Here is a 24702-nt window from a genome sequence, read left to right as displayed (position 1 = left end):
TCTATCAACCTGGATAGGGGGTGAGGGGCTGAGAGCAGAGAAGATGATGCAGAGTAGAGCAAGCATTCTTAGAAGAGGGAAGAACCAAAGTCAATAAAAGGAAACATTTTCCCACCCCTCTTACCTGTCCAACCCAGACCAGAAAGGGATGACTCAGTGATCCCAGACCCAAGCAGAGGGAGTGCAGGTCAGCCTGTCACCCCCACCCCAACATAGGAGAACATTGAGCGCTTCTTTTCCTTGCCAGGTGAACAACCCAGCTTCTCTTCCTACATTCCTCCCCCCTTTCCTAAGAATATGGAGAAGGTAACTAGATGAACAATTTCACCCATCTTCCCCCTCCCACCACCCCCTCCCCATACCTCCCCCTTCAAGCAACCAAGGCTGTCTTCTCTCCACTCCAGCAGAAACAAGGGGGTGGGGCAAAGAAAAGTCTTGTTAGAACATGCAGCCTGAGGCATAGTAAAAACCTCCTAGAAGCAAATACTGAGTGTACTATCTCCTCCCTGACAAAAGGCTCTAGAGACAGCAGGACATAGGGGGAAGGAGTTCAACTCCCACTTCTGACTTACTCACTGTGTTACCTTGAGCAAGTCCCTTCCTATCTCTGGACCTTAGTTTCTTTATCTGTAAGATGAGAGGATTGGAATTGCATATATTCCAATTGCTTTCCTTCTCAATGGGCAGGGGAGGGAGATAATTTGGAACTCAAAAAAAATTTTTTTAATGAATATTAAAAATAAACGAATAGGGGCAGCTAGGTGGCGTAGTGGATAGAGCACCGGCCCTGGAGTCAGGAAGACCTGAGTTCAAATCCGGCCTCAGACACTTAACACTTACTAGCTGTGTGACCCTAGGCAAGTCACTTAACCCCAATTGCCTCACCAAAAATAAATAAATAAATAAACAAATAATTTTTTAAAAAAAGGAATGCATATAGTCTATATATACTTATATATTTACATGCTTTCTCCCATTAGAAGGCAGCTAGGTGGTGCAGTGGATAGAGCGCCAGGCCTGGCTAGAGTCAGGAAGACTCCTGATTTCAAATCTGGCACCAGACACTTACTAGCTGTGTAAGCCTGGCCAAATCAGTTTGCCTCGGTTTCCTCATCTGTAAAATGAGATACAGAAGGAAATATGAAAGATATGGGGATTAGACTAGTAGGCCTCTATTATAGATCTAAGATTCTAGGACCCAAGGCCATATAGTGTGCAGTAAGTCAGTAGAACAGTGTGGTTCTAGTCCTAGATTTACTACTAGCTCTCTGACCTTAAATAAGTGGGTTCCCCTCGCTGATCCTCCATTTTCTCATTCGCAAAATGAAAGGCTTGGACTAGCTCTCAAAGGACCCTTCCAGCTCTAAATATCTGTTTCTTTCTGTACTGCCATAACCAACTGATCTTCCTGCCTTCCATCTTTCCCCACCCTGATCCATCTTGCAAACCATGTCACAGTAATCTTCCTAATGTACTCCTATAATCATATAACTCCACAAAAAAAAAAATTAAATGGTCCCCTATTGTTTTTAGGAAAAAGTCCAAATTCCTTGGCCTGGTATTTGAAGCTCCCATGTTCTGCCCTCAAAATACCTTTCCAATCAATCTTGTTTACAACTATCCAACTTTCATATACTATACACTCTAGCCAAACATCAATACTCAATGGTCCCCAAATCTACATTATGCTTTCTCTTCTCCACACATTTCCTCAAGTTTGGAGTGTCCTCCCAACCAATTGACACCTGTTGAAATCCTACCCATCTTTCAAGGACTAATTCAAAAGTCATCTCTTACTTATATGAAGCCCTCCATAACTAATCCAAACAGATGCGAGCTCTCCCTATTCTGAGTGGAACAACAGTTTGTCAGTGCTTTTCCTATGCATTTATGTACATATGCATTTATCCCTGGTGTTATAATTATATATGAAATGTCTTATTCTACTACCAGACTGACTATAAGCTCCTTGCAGAAAGGGATCCAAGCATATAAGGTCACACATAATAAATGCTTTAAAAAATTAAATAAACGAATGAATGAGACAGCTAGTATAGTGGAAAGCATCCTTGATTTAGAGTAATGAGTTTCAGATCCAAATCCCAACTCCAAAACTAACTACCTATGCCTCTATGGGCATAGAAGGAATGGGACCATTTATAGCTAGAAGAGACCTTAAAGATCATCCAGGGGGCAGCTAGGTGGTGCAGTGGATAGAGCACCGGCCCTGGATGCAGGAGGACCTGAGTTCAAAACTGGCCTCAGACACTTAACACTTACTAGCTGTGTGACCTTAGGCAAGTCACTTAACCCCAATTGCCTCACTAAAAAAAAAAAAAAAAAAAAAAAAAGATCATCCAGTATAGTTTTTGACCTAGGATCTGTGGACAGACTTGAGGGGGTCTGTATACTTGGATGGAACAAAAAAGTACATCTGGATTTCAATATTATTGGTTTTCCACTTAAGAAGGGTTTCCAACACAGTCTTGACTCATTCCTCTCCATGCAGCAAAGAGGACTTCACTCAGTAGTTTTGTTCTCTCACACACATACTTTTCAGCTTCCTTTTATGTGTTGTGCTCCTCCATGGAACTCAGATTACAAGCTTAAAATATGAAGCTTCTCCCCCTAATAAATAAATTTAGAATATAAGCTTCTTGCAGGCAGGGACTACCTTTTTTTCTACTTGTATCTGTATTCCCAGAGTTTAGCCCAGTGCCTGAAACATTGTAAGCACTTGATAAATACTTGATGTTTTGTTTTTCTCTCTGTAATTCCATTGTTTTATTTTATACATTTAAAAATATGATTCTGAGAAGGTATCAATATGTTTAGCCAAATTATCAGAGGGGTTCATGACACACAAAAAAAGTTTTAGAACCTTTGACCTAGTCTAATGTCCACGTTTATTCTCCAACACCACTATATTTTATAGATGAAACTCAAGCCCAAAGAGATTAAATGATTTGTCCATAGTCACATAGCCAATACGCAGAGGAGCCAGTAGAGGAGATCAAAGAAACAGGGAAAGGACCCATACCTACAAAAATATTTATAGCAGCTCTTTTTGTGGTGTCAAAGAACTTAAAACAAAAGAGATGCCCATCAATTGGGGAATGGTTGAACAAGAAGATGATGGAACACTATTGTGCTGTATGACAAGGGGGATGACTTCAGAAAAACCTGGGAAGATTTATATGAACAAAGTAAAATGAAGTGTGCAGAAACAGAAGAACAATGTAGACAACTCTGATCAATACAACGATCTACCACAATTCCAAAGGTCTCAAGATAAAACATGCTATTCACTGGATAGAAAACTGATGGATTCAGAGTACAGATCAAAGCATATTTTTTTCTCTTTCTTTCTTTCTTGCCTTTGTTTTTAACCAGAATATGGCTAATGCTGAAATTTATTTTGCACGACTACAAATATTTGTAATATGCTCTTTTTTCTTTTGCCTTCTTAATGAGAGAAAGGGAGTAGAGGAAGAGAAAAGATTTGGAACTGGAGAAAAATATTTAAATCCCTGTACAGAGAGAGAGAGAGAGTACACATGTAGTACATATATATATATACACACACATATATATACATATATATATATATATGGAATGAACTGGGAGAGGGGTAAAGTAAGTAGATGAACCATAATTCAAACCCAACTCCATTTAAGACAAAGTGTAAACAATGTACAGGGTATCATGCAATGAAAGGAAGATCTTTTTGGGGGGTGGATAGGAAGCAGGGAAGGAATATACATAGACAATGTGTCTTCAATCAAGTCACTTTCTCTTTCTGGGCTTCAGTTTCTTTAGTTAACTAGGAGAATTGGATCAGCTGATCTCTAAGGTCCCTTTCCAGCTCTAATATTGTATGGTCTTGAGTCCTTCCATCTGGGACACACAGAGTCCTGTGTTCTAAGCACATCTTTTCTTCCACCTCCAATAGTCTCCATGGATTTGGTGTTAGGGAACCTGGGTTCAAGCTCTGATACTAAGTGGCTGGCCATAATGACCTTGGGAAAAATAATTCAGAGCTCAATTTCTTTATCTGCAAAATCAGGTGGGCTGGATATGGCTCAGAGATTCTTTAATCTTATCACTATCTGAAGGACTAGCCTAATTTACCTAGAGGCTTACTGGGAAAGGGCTACTTCAATTCAGTTCAATTCAACAAATATTTATTTAGTCATTGTATATAGGGCACAGGATGATAATTGAACAGTAGTTCCTGCCTTCAAAAATAAGATACAAGATAGAGTAGTGGGATGAAGGCAAAGGAGAGAGTCAAAGTGCAGAGAGGCAGTGTAGTATAATGGAAAGAGTACTGGCTCTACAATCAGTCAGTCAACAAGCATTTATTAAGCACCTACTATGTGACAATGTGCTAAGTAATGGAGAAAAAGAAAGGTAAAAAAAAAAAAAAGAGTCCCTAGACCCAATGAGCTCACAGGGGAAACAACATGCAAATAACTATGTACAAATAAACTATATACAAGATAAGTTGGAGAGAAGGCTTCTTGTAGAAGGGAGAAGTTTAGCTGAGCCTTGAAAGAAGCCAAGGAAACCAGGAACCAGAGATGAAGGAAGGGGCAGAGCTCCAGGCATGGGGGACAGCCAGTGAATACACATACAGGAGATGAGTGTTGTGTGCAAAGAACACCAAGGAGGTCAGTGTCTCTTGGTAGCAAAGTATGTTGAGGGGGAGAGCAGAGTAAAGAAGAAAAACAGAAAGGGGGGTGGTCATGAAAGGCTTTAAAAGGTTTTGGTTTTTTTAAGTATTTTATATTTGATACTGGAGGGAATAGGTAATTGATTGAATTGGGGGGAGAAGAGGGGTGACATGATCGAAGCTGCACTTTAAGAAGATCAGTGTGTTGGGGGCAGCTAGGTGGTGCAGTGGATAAAGCACCAGCCTTGGAATCAGGAGGACCTGAGTTCAAATTCAGCCTCAGACACTTGACACTTACTAGCTGTGTGATCCTGGGCAAGTCACTTAACCCTCATTGCCCCGATAGATAGATAGATAGATGGATGGATGGATGGATGGATGGATGGATGGATGGATGAATTAATGAAGATCAATGTGGCCCCTGAGTGGAGGATGAACTGGAATGGGATGAGACCAACCAAAAGGCTCTTTCAATAGCACAGGTATGAAGTGATGAGGCCCTGCACCAGGGTGAAGGCAGCATAACAGGAGGGAAGGGGATATATACAGAGATATTCTGAGTAGAAATGAAATGGCAACAGATTGAATATGGCAGCAGTGGTGAGAGTGAGAGTAGAAGATGATGCCTTGGTTGTAAGCCTAGGTAACTAGAGAGGATGACGGTTCCTTTGTAATAGTGAAGTTAGGAAGGAGGAGTGTTTTGGGGGAAAGATAATGAGTCCAGTTTTGGACAGGTTGAATCAAAGATGTCTAGTTTGACATCCAATCTGAGATATCCAATTGGCAGTCAGAGATGCAACACCGGAGGTCAAGAGAGAGGTGAGGACTGAACACATCAATCTGAAAATCCTCTGCATACTGATGATAATTGAGAATCAAAGGACCCGAGGTCACATGCCACCATTCCCACTACCTGTGGGAACTTGGGCAAGTCCTTTAACTTCCCTGAACCTCAGTTTACTCATATATAAAGTGAGGGGCTCATACTACAGGCCTTAAAGGTCCCTATAAACCTATGAGAATTTGAGACAAGTGAGATACATCAAATAAGGAGCAATTAAGGGAGGCTGCCCAGGAGTTGTCACCCAAGCTGGGCATAAAAGGAAGCTGTCCACAGGAGATGAGCAGGGAATACATTCCACCTCTCAGTTCCATTCCCTCCCCCCTCTCCCCAACAGAGACTCTCCAAAGGGAGCTGTCTGAAAGACGGACTCTCTCAGGGCCTCAAGGAAACAAAGGCTCACTTGAAAGTTCCCTCAGAGGCCCCCCAAAGCGAGCTCAACCTGAAGGATCTTAGGGCCTCAAGGAGACAAAGGCTCTCTTGAAAGTTCCCTCATCCTTCCCTCCCCTGCCAAAGAATGTGCTGCCCTCAGAGCTCTCAAGGCTAAACCCAGCTATCTATGGGGCTCTGCAGAGGGGGGAGGGGAGGTTGGTTGGGGGAGGGGAGGGAAAGCTTTACAGCCTGGTTGGGGGGGGGGCCGAGATAGGGCAATGACTGTAACAAACTAAATGGGGCAGATAGAAAGGCCAGGAAAGCCTGAGACACTGTGTCCTCCACCAACACTCAGGGCAAGAAGACATTCCCCAGAGGGGCACATATGATAGATAATAAACCCTTGTATTTCTACATCTTTTTGCTTTCACACACATTCTCTCCTTCCCTATCCCCCTCACTATATTTACGTTAGCAGCAAAAGCCCTAGATTTGGAGTCACAGAACATGGGTTCCAACCTCAGCTCTGCAACCAAGTGGCCACGGACAAATCCTTCAGCTGCCTCTTGGGGCTTCAGTTCTCTGTCCATGAAATAAGGGGGTTAGACAAGAAGATCCCTAAGATTACTTCTCCCTCTCACTTTTAAAAGAGTAAAATTTGGAGCCAGAAGACCTAAAATAGGGTCCTGGTTGGCCACCTACTAGCTAGGAAACCATGGGCCATTTGCCAGCTCTGTGTGACCATAGGAGGGCCACTTTCCCTCTCTGAGATGCCTAGTTTCCTCACATGCAAAATGAAGATAATAATGGGGGGGGGATAAAGGGAGGGAGTGAGAGAATTTACAGGGATGATTAGATGCTTAATACTATCTCCTAACAATAGGTTTTATTATGGAGAGGGAGAAGTGGACAGTGCAGATGGTCTGGAATGGAGCTGGGAGGGGGGAGGTACAAGTGAGGGGAAGCAGCAGGCACTGAACACAAACTTAGCAATTTTGTTACATTTTGTTGAAGGGAGGGGAAAGCCTGTCCAATTCCCACCCCTCCCTTCCAGGGTTGTGGGGGTAGGCTTTCCAAAGAGGTGGTTTAATTAGAATCAACCTGAGGTTGGACCAAGGCAAGATTACTTAGTCTTAAATTTCATCCACATGGCCCCAGAAGGGAGAAAAGAAATGGGGAGGGAATAGAGACACTGTAAGAGGTCTATGGAGATCAGAGCAGAACATAGAGAATGGACACTTAGTGGCCCCAAGGTCCTAAAGATTTCCCAGTGGAGGGGGGTGGGGTGGGAACAAGTCTGGGTAGCAAGTGGTCCAACCTGTGTCCTCTTCCAGAGAGAGGCAGGGAAGTGGGTGTTGGGGGGGGGGAGGGAAGAGTTATTAATTTTCTGTTCCCAGAATAAAATGGCATAGGGAGTTCTCTCCAGGGAACAGCACAGTCCCCAGTGTGTAGAAGACAGGCTGGTGCCCAAGTGTTCTCACAGCACTGCCATCTCCCCTTGCAGAGAGAGCACTCAGAATTAGGCACTGCAAGAGCCATGTCAGAGCTGACAGTGAGAACATTCTAGACTCTTCTCAGTCGGCTCAATGTCAGACACAGGGCCAAGGAAGGGAAGAGGGATTTGAACCCATGAGGCCGGATCTTATTCCCTTCCTGCAATACCGAGGAGGTCACAGCCTCACTGAGTCGCCCAATGACAGAGTTGGACTAGAATGGGCTGACCTCCCCATTCCAAATCCTAGGATCATCTAGGACTCCAACTCACTCGTGCTGAAGTACACCGACCACAGTGACTTCCCATCACCCTTTTCAGGATGTGGACAAGAGGACCAGAACTGGAGTCACAAGACCTAGGCTCCAATTCAGTAAACAGCTATTAAGCACCAACTCTGTACCAGTCACTGTGCTAGGCACAGATCCCATGAAGGGAAACTGTTTTGTAAAGTCTGTACCCTCAAGGGAGGTAACATGTGCACAAATAAGTCAGGACAAAATTTATACAGGGCACTTTTTTTGATTGGTGGGGGGAAGCACTAACAACTGGGGAAGAAATCAGGAAAGGACCCTTGCGGGACACAGTGTCTGACCTGGGCCTTAAAGCTGGCTAAGGATTCCTAGACCAGGAAATGGGGAGGAGAGCAATGCAGTGCTGTGGATGGTTAGCAGCAAGTAGGCAGTTTGACTTGAATTTAGGGTTTGTGAGGGAGAGAAATGTGGGAAGTCCAGAAAGACAGGTAGGAGTAAGAATAAAAAAGGCTTTAAATACCAAACACAGAAGTTTGCATTTTATAGTACGGGCAATGGGGAGCCACTGTCACTTGCTGAGTTGGGAAGTGACCTTGGTCAGACCTGAGCTTAAGAAAGTCGCTTTGGCAGTAGAGTGGAGGATAAATTAAGAAGGGAAGAGGCTGATGGCAGGGAGACCAATTAAGAAGCTAGTGAGTTGTTGGTTTTTCTTTTTTTTGAGGTTTTCCCCTTGTGTTCTGACTCTTCCTTTACAATATGACTAATGCAGAAATGTTTAATGTGATTGTACATATATAACCTATATCAGTTTGCTTTCCTTCTTGGGGAGGGTGGGAGAAGAATTTGGAACTAAAAATCCTATGAAAACAAATGTTGAAAACTATCTTTACATGTAACTGGAAAATAATAAAATAATTTTATGATAAAAAAGAAGCTATTGAAGTACCCCAGGCAGTAAGAGATAGGGGCCTAAACTAAAGGGGTGGCACTGATAGAAAAGAAAAAGAGATGGAAGATCTGTTATGCAGATATGATGGACAGCTTATTGGATGTGGGCATGGGGGGAGAGTCATGACAGGAAAGAGAAGAGTCATAGATGAGTCCAAGGTTGCAAACATTGGTGTGATTGGTTGAGGCCTGGCTCTGGCCCTAATTGTATGACCAAGCAAGTTATTTTTCCTCTCATCATAGTTTCCTCTTCTATAAAATGGAATAACAATACTTGTACTACCTATTTCACAATGTTATTGGGAGAAAAGGACTGTGTAAACTTTAAAATACCGAAGAAACAAATGTGCACCATCATTGTTACTGATGGTAAAATGTCATGCATCTGTGAGCAGGTGGGGGAGGCATTTGAGTGGGTGGAGTGGGAGGGAAGAACCTTTCCCAAGATGACCCAGCACAAAGCAGAGGCATCTGCCTGCTCGTGCAGCCAGACGTGAGGAGAGAATACATCGTGGGATTTAGAGCTGGAAGGAACCCCAGAAATTATCTAGTCCATTTTACAGACAGGGAAGCTGAGTCCTGGGGAAGGTGAAGTGATTTGTGGTCACGCAGCTAGTAGTAAGTCAGTTAAAAAATTGTATACAGTCACAGCTACCATAGTCCAAAAGAAAATAGAAATGTCCGTGTCTGGAGCCCTAGCTAAGGCAATCTTTAACAGACAGCCCAGGAAAGCAGAAATCCGCTTGTACCCTTAGGAAACAAAAAGGAATTTGGCTTCGTGCATGTGGAGTGACTGGATTGCCTCGAACCAGCTTAGCAAATGTGATTCTACCCCCCACCAAATGGCCTGTTGGGACAGGCCCTACTCTTCTAAAGCGGATACTGTGACTTCCAAAAGAAAACTCAGAACCTTTTCCCCAGATGCTAGCACCCCAGCTTGAGGCAGAGAGCGAACTGCCCCTCGCACGGGCACTTGCATGAGAGGCTTGAGGATTAATCTGAAGAGTTTAGGAAAGTGAGAGGGGAAAGGGCACTAATACAGACAGAAAGGCTAGTTGGAACTAATGCTGAGACAGAGATGGGGGCATGGGCAGATAGCATGTCGTTGTTTCAAGTGTTTACAAGATTGTTCTATTGTATAACAGAAAAAAAGTGTTAGACTGAGAGTCAGGAGAACCAGGTTCTGGTCTACCACTAATGTGCTGTTTTCTTAGACAAGCAGCTTCCCCTCTATGGGACTCAGTTTACCTATATGTCAAGTTTACCGTATATACCCAGCTCTGACATTCCATGTTCCAAGGTTCCTTCCACCCCAATCATTCTATATTGTTGTATGGTATTTCCTAGCTCTGAATAATTCACTAAAAACCAAACAAAAGAGGGGACAGCTAGGTGGTGCAGTGGATAAAGCACTGGCCCTGGATTCAGGAGGACCTAAGTTCAAATATGATCTCAGACACTTGACACTTACTAACTGTGTGACCCTGGGCAAGTCACTTAACCCTCACTGCCCCCCAAAACCAAACAAACAAGAACTGAGCTAGGCAAAATCACATCTACTTATACTGTAGTGTGTAGGGAGACTATTTTTATTGGGGGCAGGGGCGGGTTCCAAGGATTTTTTTCCATAAAATGAGGCAGTGGATCAGACCTCTTCTAGCTTTTGGGATTCTTCACCATTTTTCAGAACCAGGGCAGTACTGCAACGTGAGCAGAGGGCTCTTTTACCTGAAACCTTAGGCATTGTACTAAGAATTAAAAAGAAAATGGCCCCCCAAGGTACACATGCCACATCTGGCAATTACACGGCAGACAACCTGTCATTTGGGTCCATGGACATCTCCCAGACCACAGGCAAAAGCCTCACTTCAGGCATATCATGCATCACCTTCCTAACAGGCTCTTGCCTAGACTTGCTGTCTCACCTCCACACTCTCCCAGACTTCCCTGCTATACCTGCCTTAGCTGTCAGAAATTCAGAGGCCAGCTGAGGCTGGTAGGTTTGACTAAGCGCCCGAGTCAGGGAGAGTGGAGACGCTCCACCCCACCCCCTCAAAGCTTCTCCACCTGACCCATCCGTGACACTCCCTGGGTTTCCAGACTCCCTCCTAAAGTGAAGTGACTCAGCCCGATAAGTTGGGGAAGTATTCAGGGTGTGTCTGGGCACTACTTAGGAATTCCAGGTGGAAGAGAATGAACCTGAAGGCCTGGAGGAGGAGGGGAAGCCCTTGTGAGAGCTGGAGTGGGGAAAAGACTTTGGAGGGGAAGTCCATGCCAACTCGGACCTCGAGTACATATCTATTCCATAAGAGCCCTCAAAAAGGAGCAGCCTGGCTCTGTTTGAACACGTCTGGCGATAAGGCACTCACTTCCTCAGTAAGCCAGGCCACTCTACTCTCACACTTAGAAAATTCTTCTTTTTGAGCTCACATCTGCCGCCCTCTAACACTTCCCCACTCATTCTGCTTCTGCCCTCGGCCACCAAGCCAAGCAAAGGTTGCCTCTCTCTTCCATAACAAGAAAGAAAACATGGCACGGTGGATAGAAGGTTGGCTTTTAAGCCAGGAAGAGCCGAGTTCAAGTCCCACCTGACACATCCTGACGATGTAAGCCTGGCCAGGTCACTTGACCTCTTAAGCAATTTTCTAAAAATGAAAGTTTCAGGGAAGGAGCTGACCTGTATTTATTTGTAGAGGAAGTTTCTGCATCTGGGAGTTCTCTGAGTCAATGAAAACACAGGTGCAGTCCCTATAGCTAGCTTCACAAAATAACCTGGCAGATATCTGAAGGTCTACCCAAGTTTCTTCTTCTTCAGGCCAAATATTTAATTTTGTGGAACAAGCATGCATCTTAAGCCCCCTACTATGTGAAAGGCCCTATGCTGGCAATGAGGACACAAAGACTGCATACAGACCATGATTTCATAGAGTTTGCAATGAAATAAATAGCCCTGATTCCTCCAACTGTTCCTCACGTTTTGCTTCAAAGCCCTTAGAAACTCCAGTACTGAACAAAATTTGCTAGGGGTGGTTTAACCAAGGCAGAGAACTGTGGGACTCTCACCTACCTTCTGGACATTAAATCTCTTATTATTGAAATCTAAGATCTTGGCGGGGGGTGGGGTGAGTGTGTTTTTTAAACTCTCATGCTGCTAACTCATAACTGAGAGGGAGCTAGGTGGCTCAGTGGATAGAGCCCTAAACCTGAAGTCAGGAAGTCCTGAGTCCACATCCAGCCTCACTTAACTAGCTTTGTGACCCTAGGCAAGTCACTTAACCTATGTCCGCCTCAGTTTCCTCCACTATAAAATGGGGAAATAATAGTACCTACCCGCCATATGGTTTTGCAAAAACATGATATTAAGGAAAACAAAACTACTAGGGACAGTTCCACAGCAAAAATGCTACAAAGGGGCAATTGATCAGCCCCATCAGAGGGGTTTCAAGATTCTCTGGTGAGGTTGTTAAATTGCAATAACAATGTGGTAATGATGATGATGATAACTCCCACTTCTCCAGTGTTTTAAGGTTTCCAAAGCACTTTCCTCACAAAATCCAGTGAAATGGAAAGAGTAAATAGTATCATCTCCATTTTATGGTTGCAAAAACAGACTCAGACTAGGGAAAGTGACTTACCAAGGTCACCAGTGATGGAGCTGGGATCTCAAAGCAGACCTTTCTTGATGTGGAAGCAAATGTTTTTCCCTCCCTGCCAGGCTTCCTCTGCTTCTTTTTTTAAAGGCTGCTAATCAGGACAAATTCATGCAGGGTTTCTCTGTGCTCTCTGGTATTAGGCTCTGTTTTGTAACGATTGGAATAACGCCACCTGCTGGATACTTACTGTAGAAGAGTTCTGCCCATGAAGGGAAGGTCTTTGAGGGCAAGACCAGGAGTCTTTTCTTCAGGAGTCAGGAAGTGACGCGGACTAGTGGGAGGAGGAAGGAAGAGACTGTAACGATTGGAATAACGCCACCTGCTGGATACTTACTGTAGAAGAGTTCTGCCCATGAAGGGAAGGTCTTTGAGGGCAAGACCAGGAGTCTTTTCTTCAGGAGTCAGGAAGTGACGCGGACTAGTGGGAGGAGGAAGGAAGAGACTGGCGCTCAGTCTCGGGCTCTGGCCTTTGGACTCTGGTGGAGAGCGGAGCTAGAAATGTGCTCTCCCTTTAATAGATAGGAATCTAGGCCTTTTTCTCTCTTTACCAAAATTCTTATTCTCCTTAATAAATGCTTAAAAGTCTAACTCTTGCTAAAGCTTATAATTTATTGGCGACCACTCATTAGATATTTTAGACAGACTAGCTAGAATTTTAACCCTTAACAGATTGATGTCAGTCTTTTCTCCCCAAAGATACTGTAGATTCCTAAAACACTGGACAACTCTGTCTCCAGGGATTCTATACACTCTTCACTTTTGTTCAGGTATCTAGCCTATCCTTTCCCTAACCTCCTGTCCTGTTGAAAGTCTTTTTATCCTCTAATGCCAAACTAAAAGGCCACCTCCTCCATGAAGTCCTCCTTGATCTCCCTGGTCAGTCAGTCAGTCAGTGAGTAAGTAAAAATAAAAACATTTATTAAGCACCTGCTATGTGCTGAGGCGCAGTAATAACTTTTTTGCACCCTCTAAACATATTTATCATGTATTATTGTGTATTACAGTTCTTTCTCTTTGCACTTCATTCCCCTACTTGACCATAAACTTCATAAGGGCAGGAATGGTATCTGACCTAGTTCCCCTGTCTAACCAAACATTGGGATGGTCACGTAGGAGGTGCTTGGGACCTAGAACCTGAATTTAACTACATAAGATTCCCTTTTGAGAGCTGGCCATAGAAGCTCACCTGTTCAATCCCAGGCCACATCCACCCTGAACTCTGCATCACTCACATTAGAACAGGATTCAAGGAGGTGGTGATATGGGAATGACATCATCGCGCATCAGGCAGTGCAGAGGAGGCATTGAAGTAGTCGCAGGAACACAGCGCAAGGAGCCAGTGAAGAGAAGATGAAGGAAGAGTACAGGGAGGCTGTCTCACTAGCACTACAGTCTGCATCTATGTCCTAGGCTAGCCCCACCTCCCCCTGGAAGCCTTCCTTGAAAACCCCAGCCCACCATGGTCTCTCATTTCTGACTCTTTGTCCCCCTTCTCCCAGGTACCAGTGGAAAAGCTCTCTACCCTTGGGTGAATCCTCTATGAAGAACCAATTGTGACTTCAGAGGCCGGATGGTGAAGTTTGCTTCAGGCTTCTTGTCCGAGGTCATGGGCTCCAAGTGAGGCATTCAGAGTTCTTCATCACTTAGTCCCTTTCTAGCTTTCCCATCTCTTCCCATGTAGTTCTCTCTCATTTACCCTAAGCTGTAGCTATCCTGGTCTTCCTGCTGCCTCACAAGGAATGTTCCATCTCCAGTCTCAGGGCCTTTGCCCAGGCTATCCCCTATGTCATGTCTCTTCACCTCTGCCTTTTAGAATTGCTGGCTTTCTTCAGTATTCAGCTCAATCATCATCTTGTTCCAGCCTTTTCTGGTCCCCTCAGCTATTAGAAGATGCTGGGTGGCACAGTGGTTTGAGCGCTGAGCTTGGACTCCCAGATGACTTGTGTTCAAATCTGAACTCAGTTACTAGCTGTTTGCCCCTGGACAAGTCATTTATGCTGCCTGCCTCAGTTTCCTCATATGTAAAGTAGAGATAATAGCACCTACCTCACAGGCTGTTGTGAGGATCAAATGAGATAACATTTGTAACGTGCTTAGCACAGTCCTGAGACATAGTAGGTGCTTAATAAATGTCAGTTCCTCCTTCCCTCTAAAGGTTACTTCCCATCTACCCTGTGCATATCTTGTATGTGCTAGTTGTGTCTGCTATAAGAAGGCAGGGATTGTTGTTGGGTTTTCCTTGCATCCCCAAGGTTTAGCACAGTATCTCACTGTGCTAAGGAAGCACTTCATAGATGCTTGTTGATTGTCTGAGGGAGGGAGTGAGTGGAATTACAGACACGTTTACAGACACGACCAGTGTGATCTAGAAAGTGAGAGGTCTGTGCTAGTTGTCCTCAGAGGCCCTTTCTGGATTTCGAGCTATGACATTATGATCCCATGGTTGGCTGTGCTCAACTGTATTTATTAGTTACAAAGGACAGTCCTATGGAGGAGGGTGAAGGAGGTCATTGGGACCTCCTGTGGCTGACTGACTACTGAAAAGAAAAAAGCAATAATGCAACATTTAAAGAAGGAAACAAGATAAAGATTTGTGGGAGGACATGAGCAAGAATAGCACAGGATGGAAAGGCATGAATAGGATGTGATCTGCACTAGTGGAGAAAAACCTACATGTAGGAAGACAGTGGAACTACCAAGCACAGAAGTGGTAACATACCTCCTTGTAAAAGCTTGTGTGTCATCTTTGGCCAACAGCCCTTTGGACATTTAGCTAGGAGAAGAAAAGGGGGCCTACCCTGATCTGGGCTCTGCCCAGCCACCACATCAACCACATGTGGTTTTGCAACATTGCCAGGAACCTTTCCTTGAATACCCTGATCCCCTGAGGGTTCTCTGACAGAACAGGTAGCATGGTATGGTGGGAATAACCCCAAATGTGGTGTCAAAAAGGCCTAAGTTTGAATCTCAGCTCTGCCATTTGCTAGCTGTGTTACTTTGGGTAAGTCATTTTAACCTCACTTTCTTCCTTTGCAAAGATCAAGGGCTTTGGCTGGGCAATGTCTAAGGTTCCTCCCAGCTCGAAATCTGTCAATTTTATGACCAAAAGTTTGCTGGGAAGACTCACTGTCTGTAAAGCACTTCATAAATCCCAATGAGCTAGTATTATGATAGCAAGGGGTCCTTGAATGAGGTGGGCTTGGGCATATTCAACCTGAAGCTTTCAGAGAGGCTGAGCCAAGATCACAGGAGAGAAAGCTGAATCTGGGAAATAGTCTGGAACCCATTGGATCTCCTGGGGATCTTGTCAGGTACTGATCAGGCCCAGCTAAATTCAGGGATAGGAAGGCAATGGGTAATATTAGCAGCATGGCAAAGGAGACAGTGTTGGACTTGAGAGTCAGGAAAATCTGTGTTTGAATCCTGCCTCAGACTGTTAAATAGAATCCCAGAAGCAGAGCTAGAGTGGACCTGGGTAGACACACCAGCCCAACCCTTTCGTTCCCTGAACCCCAGGGAATTTAATCAACTTGCCCACAAAGGAAATAAATGTCAGAGGCAAGACTGGAACCCAGATCCTCTTAATCCAGAGCCCATGCTCTTTCTACTGTACCATGACGCTTTACTAGCTGTGTAACTCTGGACAAGCCATTTGTCTTCTTTGAGCCTCAGTTTTCTCGTCTGTAAAATGGGAATGTTGGTAGCATCTACTTCCTAGGACATTGTACATCGAACTACTTTGCAAAACCTAAAGCATAATATAAATGTGAACTATTATTATTGATAGCAGCAGTGGGGAGATAGTCAATTATGCTGACCTTCTTAACCCAGAGCCCCCCACATCCCAGGCTGCTGGACCTCACCCTTCTCTCCTCTCTTTGTCCTGAAACCACCCTTCCCAAAGCAGAGGAAGTGCCAGCACAGCAGAAAGTCAACTTAGGTCAGACCTCAGTAGGTTCACTTCTCCCCTTAAGGCCTCTGACAATTCAGTTTCATTTCACTAAGTGTTGGACGGGCACCTACACCCATGGACGGACTTAAACGTCTGACTTCAAGGGATAGGAAGTCAAAGCCCCCCATCTACTCCTTGAAAGGCTTTTCACAAAGGACCAAACCTTTAATTCCACAATTAAAGAAGCAAAATAATGTTCCCTGGATCATAGAATATTAGAACCGAAAGGGAATTTAGACACCATCATCCATTCCAATGCCTTCATTTTACACATAAGGAATCTGAAACCCTTCTAGAGAAATAAGTGGCTTGCCCTGAGTCTCACAGCTCATAAGGAGATCTAATAAGCAAATGCAAGTCTTCTGACCCCAAGTCCAGTGTTTTTTTCCTGTATACCATATTAGTTCCAACCACAAACTACTCATGAGACCTAATCCAAGCCCCAAGTCATTAACTCCATGTGTGACCTGGATCAAGGCACATCCCCTCTCTGCATTTAAGATTCTTTGTATGTAAAGTCAAAGGACTGGACAACATGGTTTCTTAGGTCTCTCCCAGCTCTAATATCCTACGATCTAGTATTCTTCAGGCTGGGACACATTCACAACGTAGGCAACAGAGGGGAGGTCAAAGCGGGGGGGGGGGGGGAAGAGGAGGAGGAGGAGGAGGAGGAGGAACTAACAGAGCAGCTGGGCTGGGGAATTCAGAGCCTGTCAGCTTAAGACACTCCCCACACTCAGCCTCACCTCCTGCCTACATGCAAGCTGGCTGGCCATCCTTGGACAAGACAACCAGTCCCCAAAGGCTGGAAGGCACTGAATACATCAATTAACCAGGACACAGAATCCTGTCATCGATCCCAGTGTCCTCTCAGTCTCCTAGGCTCGAACCCACTCAAAGCTCTGAACTTGTCCTTGACTCCTTTCTCCCCCTCAACTCCTCCATCCAATCTGTCACCAAGGCCTTCAGATTCTCCCTTCAAAATGATCCTGGCATCCACCCTTACGGCCACCATCCTAGCCTTTTGTTGTCATTTGCCTAAACTACTAAAATAGCCTCCACTTACTCTCTCTCTTGTTTCTTCTCTTTCACATGCAGCTAAGTTAATCTTCCTGAAGTCAAGCTCTGATCACTTCACTCTCCTGCTCATTAATCTTCATTAGCTCCCTATTATAGCCTACAGGATAAAAGTTCACCCTTCTCAGCTTAGCATTTGAGGCCCTCCCCAATCTGGATGGTGAAGATCTTTTCAACGCTAGCTCCTCTGCTAAAGGGCAGCTGGGATAAATGAAAAGCATGGAGGGATAGAAAACATGACAGAGACAGAGCACTTGAGTCTCAGCTCTACCATTACAAACTATGGAACCTTTTAAAAATCATTTCTAGGAGCACAGGATTTAGATTTAGAAAGATCATTGGCAATCATCTCATCTAAGGGTTTCATGGACCATTGATTAATTTCCTCATCTGGGAAATGGGAGTATTTAAACTGGCAAGACCTAACCCATAAGCTGTTGTAGAGAACAAAGAAGGTTATGCATATAAAGCACTTTTTAACTATAAGGCACTATTTAAAGATAAGCTATTATTATTTTTACACGTGTCCCAGTCACACTGTCCCCCTCTAATACACCTGTGACTTTCCTGACTCCCTGCTTTGCTGAAGACTGCTAAAATTTTGTTTTGTTAAATTTTCGAAAAGAGTAAAAAAAGGGAGTAGCTAGGTGGCACGGTGGATAGAGCACTGGCCCTGGAGTCAGGAGGACTTGAGTTCAAATCCGATCTCAGACAGTTGATACTTACTAGCTGTGTGACCCTGAGCAAGTCACTTAACCCCAACTGCCTCACCAAAAAAAAAAAAGTAAAAACCCTGCATATTAGCAGTAATAATAATAATAATAATAATATCCCAAAGGCACATATACTTTACCCCCTAGCAATGTTTTAGACACTTTGGCATGCTACATTTACATTTTCAGGCCAATAGGCTACAATTTGGCACATCAATGAAAGAATACAGCTATTTCTTTTAAAGTACTAATATTGCTACTCCCAGGGATTAATTTTGGTACTAAGTGAATCTAACTAGCACATCATAGCTTTTGAGAAAAATCGTCCATCGTCAGGGAGAGTCCAATTGTTAGCAATTCTCCACAATCCCTCCCCCCACCAATTACTTTGTATTTATTTTATATGTATTCTGTATTTGTTTTATCTGTGTACGTGTTGTTTCTCTCCAACAAAACTTGAATTCCTCAAGGGAAGGAACCATTTTCCATGTTTTGTCTCTGAATCTGTGGATCCTGGCACATGAAGACCTCTCCAAACCATGTGCCCTAGACACCCACCAAAGCATTCATCAACAACCCCAACTTCAGCAAAGCCTTTTCTGTCCACTCCAAGGGATCAGCTATAGCATTCATCTAGCACTTGGCTAGTGGCTAGCTCACACTATTAGATGTCTTCACAGCTCTATGTCTTACCTATGCAACCACATTCCAAGTTCCTCTCAAGCAGGGACCATACTTGATTCATCTCTGTATCTCACATAGACAGTAGGTACTTAGGAAATACTGGTAGGTTGACTGGCAAACTGATACCCACATGTCAGATCAGAACCCATTAAGCCCCTGACTTCCTTTCCCAGAATGTCAGATGTCAGAAACTTGACTCCAGTCCCATTCAGAAACAAACCAGAAGCTGTAAGCCAAAAGTGGAGATCCAAGCCTACCCCAGATGGGGAGTTTGAACTAACTCTCAGAATGTTGGGGTTGGAAAGACACTTATAGACCATTGAGCCAACTCCCTTATTTGAAAGAAGAGGAACTTGAGGCCCAGGATGGGGAGGGTCTTGCCCAAAGTCACAAAGAGCTGGTTCTGCTACTTACTAGCTGTTTGACAGTCAGCAATTCATTTCGTATCTCTGAAGTTCCTCATCTGTAAAATAAGGATCACAAGATTTACACCATTTGCCTGACATAGAAGAATTCACTTTTAAAATTTTTATATATTCACACACACACACACAGAGTTCACTGACCCTAGAGTCAGAGGACCTGGGTTCAAATCCTGTTTCTGCTACTATTTCTGAGAGTTTGGGAAGTCAATGGACATCTCTGGGCCTAGTTTTCTCACCTGAAAAATGAAGGGGGTGGTGCATCTAGGTAGCACTGTAGATAAAGCACCAACCCTGGATTCAGGAGGACCTGAGTTCAAATCCGACCTCAGACACTTGACACTCACTAGATGTGTGACCCTGGGCAAGTCACTTAATCCTCATTGTCCCACAAAAAAAAAAAGAAAGAAAAAGAAAGAAAAATGAAGGGATTGGACAATGTGGCCTCTGAGGTCCCTTCTAGCTCTAGACCTACAATCCTAGATATGTACATACGTGTACACATATACGCCATTACATGAAATGGATATACACCTAACCACATATGGACCTGGGCTCAAATACCACCTTGGACCCTACTTGTATGACTTTGGGGAGTCACCTTTCTTAGTCTTAGTTACTTCATCTGTAAAACTGAGGAGGGGACAATTAGACTAGATGGACTCCAAAGGTCAATCCAATTCAAACTCCAAGATCCCACAACACTATTTAAATATATGAACATGTGAATTATCATTAGGAGAGGAACCATGGGGGCAGCTAGGTGGCTCAGTGGATAAAGCACCAGCCCTGGATTCAGGAGGACCTGAGTTCAAACCTGACCTCAGACACTTGACACTTACTAGCTGTGTGACCCTGGGCAAGTCACTTAATCTTCACTGCCCCACCCAAGAGAGAGAGAGAGAGAGAGAGGGAGGGAGGGAGGAAGGGAGGAAGCATGGAGTGGTGGAAAGAGCATTTTCTGAGAAAGACTTGGACTTTAGAGACATAAGTCCAAATCCCACACTTACTAAACTATAGGGCCACAAGCAAGTCAGTTCTTAGCCTCAGTTTTCTCACCCCAAAATGGAGCTAATTATTAACATATATAATTACTGTTCCTGATATATACACTGTATATACACTTCCTATCCCAGATGGTGGTTAGGGGTAGGGGAAGATGGTTTATATAGCTTAAACTGCTATAGAAATGTGAGCTTTGAGTAATTATAAATTAATAAAATATACAAAATAACCACAAAAATAAGCCTAACCAGAACCCAAGTATACAAACTCCCAGGCCTACAATATTTCCCTTATACTAAATTGCCTCCCACTCCCCCTTGCCCCTGGTTCAGAGAAAATTGCTTCCTCAGAGGAAGGAGAGAAAAGGAAAGGGTAACCAAGGGGTCTGCAGCCTCAGGGCCCAATTTAGAAGGCTCAGGGTGGGAACTCAGCTAAGAGCTTTCTTCTCTAGCACAATAGGGCTTTCTTTCCTTCCCGCTGTTTACAGCCCTGGGATGAAAAGCTGCAGGGGGAAAAGGGGGCCTAACTCCCCATGCCACTTAGATCTGAGCCAGAACACTGGAATTCAAAGCAGGGGCCAGTCACCTACAACCCTAGTCTAAGAACTCCTCTCTTTGGGCCATGGGACCTGCCATTTCCAACTTTCTTGAATCTCTGGAGAATCAGAACCCATCTCATCTTTCCCCTGGGAACATGAGGCTGCAAAAGATTCCCAGAGCATCATGGATAAGTTTCTCTCCCATCTTCCCATGCTCTCTTCTCTCCTTTCCTCTCCTCCTTTCCTACCCCTACTTCTACAACAGAGACTGTCTTTTCAGACTCCTAAGTCTTCTGAAGGGGCCTAAAGCAGTCAATCCTGGCAGCTAGGAAGTGACCAAAAGAAGAACTACCAGATGGGGTCAGGAGATCAGAGTTCTACTGCTAAGAAACTATGGAACCTTTAAGCAAGTTACTTCTGTATTATGGGCCTCAGTTTCCTCATTTGTAAAATGAGGAGATTGGATTTGATGATCCCTAAGGTTCCTTCCAATATAGTTTGTGGTTTCCTGTAAGTACTAAAAAATAAATGTTTCTGGATTAATTGGTCTATTTTCTAAGGTTCCTCCTCCCTGAAAACCTCTATTTGATATTCCTTGTGACTCTGACAGACTGTTTTCAAAGTCTCTTGTAGCCATAACATCCCACATTCTATGTTCTAAGACCCCTTCCAGCTGCATCCCTTCAGGTTTTGAGGTTCTTCCTTGCTCTAAAAGTCTGTGGTGTATTTTCAAAGGTTTTCCCCTTCTAGCTCTGTCCCGAGGTGTCTTCCAGCTCTGTGGTTCTAGGTTTTATGTTCTAAATTCCCTTCTAGCTCTTACATTCTGCATTCTAAGTCCTAAGGTCCCATCTAGCTTGTACTTGCAAGGGCCTCCTCAGCTCTGACACTCTATGATCTATAGACTAACCAGAGACATTAAGCAAACCACAAATCAAAGGCCAAAATGTACCACATTAGCTTGCAGAACCCCAAAATGAACCCAAGTAACAATATTTTTACTGAACCACAATCCCAACCAACAATATTGTTTGTTTTGGGTTTTTTAAATACCCAAGGAGCCAGTTCCAACTGGTAACCAAACCTACATATTTTCTAAAATGAGTGTAAGAGAATACAACAGGAGCATCAGAACATTCCCCAAATAGAACCAGTATTTCATGTTGTTGTGCCCAGGGAAGCACCTGTCATTGACAGGGTGAGGAGGTGAGCCTGCTTCCTGTGGGCATAAGGAATGAGGCTCAGCATCTCCATGGCCCAGAACCCAGGACCTTGAAGAGAAAAGTGACAGGGGCTGGGGTCAAGGTTTGGCCAGGCAAAGAACCAGCCCTCCCTCCACCCCCAGACATCAGGATAGCCATGACAAGCCTCTATAAACAATATGGTCAATGTCCTCCAAGAGCTCAAAGTTTAGCAGGGAGATAAGACACACAGTAACTACAATACTCAATATTAAATGATAAATACACTGTAAAACCAAGTACTGCCAGGCATGGTGGCACGTGACTGTCAACCCTGCTGCTGGGATCACTCAGGCTGATGGATCTCTTGAGTTTGGGAGTTCTGAGCTGCAGGGGAGCTACAGTTAATTGGGTGTCCTCACCTAGTCTGGCATCAATATGGCAATCCAGAGGGAGGGGAGAGCTACTGACTGCCTGAGGAAGGGTGAGGCAGCCCAGGGCAAAAAAGGGAGCAGCTTAAAGCTTCCATGCTGATCATTGTTGGGATCAGGCCCTGTGTGACTGCTGCACTTCCAGTTTGGGCACAGTAGGCAGATTGGAGTCTCAAAAAAACAAAAACTAAGTTCTATGTGAGTTCCTAAGAGAGAAGCTTGTTACTGGGCGGGAATGGATGATGGGAGAGCTGGGGGAAGAACAACTAAGACTTCCCCTAGTGATCCCAATCCTCCCAGAGGTTTTGGGAACACTCTCCTTGGTAGCAGGATCTAGGCCATGTCTATCATTCTATCTCCAGAGCAGCTGAGCTAAGGACCCTGCATATAGTAAATCCTTATAAATATTTATTTTCTAAAGATTTGTTGAGTTGAATGAAATTTGGGGGAGAGGGAATGAGATACCATAGTTGGGGTGGGCAGGCCAGAAACACCACTCGCTGTAGCACAGTTGGGTACATCTGGTGACAACTGGCAAGCCTAGCCTGGCTTCTGAGGGAGCCAGGGCACTCCCTCTTCTTTGCAACCCCTCTCCTGGCAATCAAGGGCAAAGTCTAATTATGCTGAGCTCTGAAAGTGGAAGAGGAGAGTACACAAGTTGGATTAGCCCTGGACCACTTTGGGAAAAGGGCCTATTTGGAGGTCCCTACTCCCCAGAGTCTCCTTGACTCCCCCATCAAAGTCTGAGGAAGGCCTTACCTCCTGGTTTGCCCTCTCCCAGCAGAGAACATCAGTATTCTCCCCCAACTCCATCACTGGTCTGCCCCATTCTGAGCTGGCACACTCTGCCTCCCTCTGCCCTTACAACACCTGTCTTCCCCAGCAAATCCGGGGTAGGGAGCCTGGAACAGGCAGTGTGAGCAACATGGCCTCAGAGTAGTTCAGAGCTGGAAGGATCCTCAAGGATCATCTAGTCCAGCAGTTCTTTTTGTTGTTGTTGTTCTTTTTTTTTTTCTTCTTTTGGCGGGGCAATGAGGTCACATAGCTAGTAAGTATCAAGTGTCTGAGGCCAGATTTGAACTCAGGTCCTCCTGAATCCAGGGCCGGTGCTCTATTCACTGTACCACCTAGCTGCCCCTAGTGCAGGAGTTCTTAAACTTTTGGGGGAGGCATGGATCCCTTTGGCAGCCTAGGAAAGCCTAAGGATTCCTTCTCAGAATAATGCTTTCCATGCTTAAAATAAAATACATAGGATTATAGTGGAAACAAATTACACTGAAATACAATTCTCAAAATAATAAACAAATTCACAGATCACATATTAAGAACCTCAGAATTCTAGTCCAACACCCTTCTTTTAAGAAGAGAAGCTGGGACAGCTAGTGCGGGGGTGGGGAGGAGGGATGAATCCCCCTCACGGTGCGTGGTCCCAGGTAAGAGAGAAAAGGAAGTGGGAAGGTCTGTATGTCACCAGAATGGGAGGAACCATCATCACCACACCTCCCCTGTGGGAAGCACTTCACAACTGACAAAGCACCTTTCATAGACACTGCTCCATCTGTTGATCATTTCTGTGGGAGAAATCGGGGGTAGGACAGATTGCCTAAGCCATTTAAGTGGGAAGGGTTAGGCAGTGGGATGGTTTATCCATTCACAGTCCTTTGAAGCAAGTTCATAGAAAGGCAGAAAAGGAGAGAGGGGAGAAGGCAAAAGGGGAATTATGAGGTAGTGAGAAAGAATCCTTGGAACTCAGGAGGCCTGGGTTCTAGTTCAGACTCTGTCACTAAGTCAGCGAGTGACACTGTACAAGTCACTACCCTTCTGTGGGCAACAGTCTTCCCCTTTGTAAAACAAGAGTTGGATTCATTTCTCTCTAAGATCCTTCCAGCTCGCTCTGACATTCTGGGTTCTAAGATCACTTCCAGGATTCCCAGGCTCCTGGGTTCGGTGGGCACTCGGCTCATCTTGCGCTACTTTTGATGCCAAAGCCTTGGCACTCTGAGTACCTACAGTTGCTATAGCTTTCAGGGCACATTGGTTCCATTACCCCACAGTCAGACCCAAAACTTTGGTTCTTGAACCTAACGATTTAATAAGTCAAATGGGAAAATGTGGAAGCTTCAAAAATTCTGAACTAAGGTAGAATCAGCTCACCTGTCAACACCCAGGTAGGCAATATAGTACAGGGGGAGGATCACTGGCCCAGGAGCCACACGGCCAGGATTCTAATCCTGCCTCTGATACAACCTGTGGAATCCAGGGGAAATGATTTAATCTTCCTCATCTCTAAAGTAAGGGCTGTGAGTGAGATTTTCCCCATCCCTTAGTTATAAGAGATTTAAAGTGACTTAATTAAGATAATAATCAGCATACTAATCTAAAAAATTGTGATTTATTATATTTAGATTTCTTGTATTTTAATTGTATTAGTAGGCTGTTTCTCTTCTGGCTACTTCCTTTCCAATGT

The 24702-nt window shown here is 44.4% G+C and overlaps 1 protein-coding gene across 21 annotated transcripts in view; it reads right to left on the bottom strand.

The window, feature by feature from the left end:
* The window catches only part of SRC (SRC proto-oncogene, non-receptor tyrosine kinase), a 115367-nt gene that overhangs the window by 68889 nt on the left and 21776 nt on the right, over positions 1 to 24702 (bottom strand). For 9 of the 21 annotated variants that reach the window (XM_043990301.1, XM_043990308.1, XM_043990316.1 and 6 more), the window contains one exon: positions 19076 to 19124. The exons of the other annotated variants lie outside the window; for them this stretch is intronic. The gene's annotated coding sequence lies outside the window, so the exon portion shown is untranslated. The remainder of the gene's footprint in view (positions 1 to 19075; positions 19125 to 24702) is intronic. 21 annotated transcript variants of the gene reach the window in all.

The sequence above is a fragment of the Dromiciops gliroides genome, chromosome 2, assembly GCF_019393635.1.
Source record: "Dromiciops gliroides isolate mDroGli1 chromosome 2, mDroGli1.pri, whole genome shotgun sequence".
In the NCBI taxonomy this organism is placed as follows: Eukaryota; Metazoa; Chordata; class Mammalia; order Microbiotheria; family Microbiotheriidae; genus Dromiciops; species Dromiciops gliroides.
This window is presented reverse-complemented; position numbering and strand designations above follow the sequence as displayed.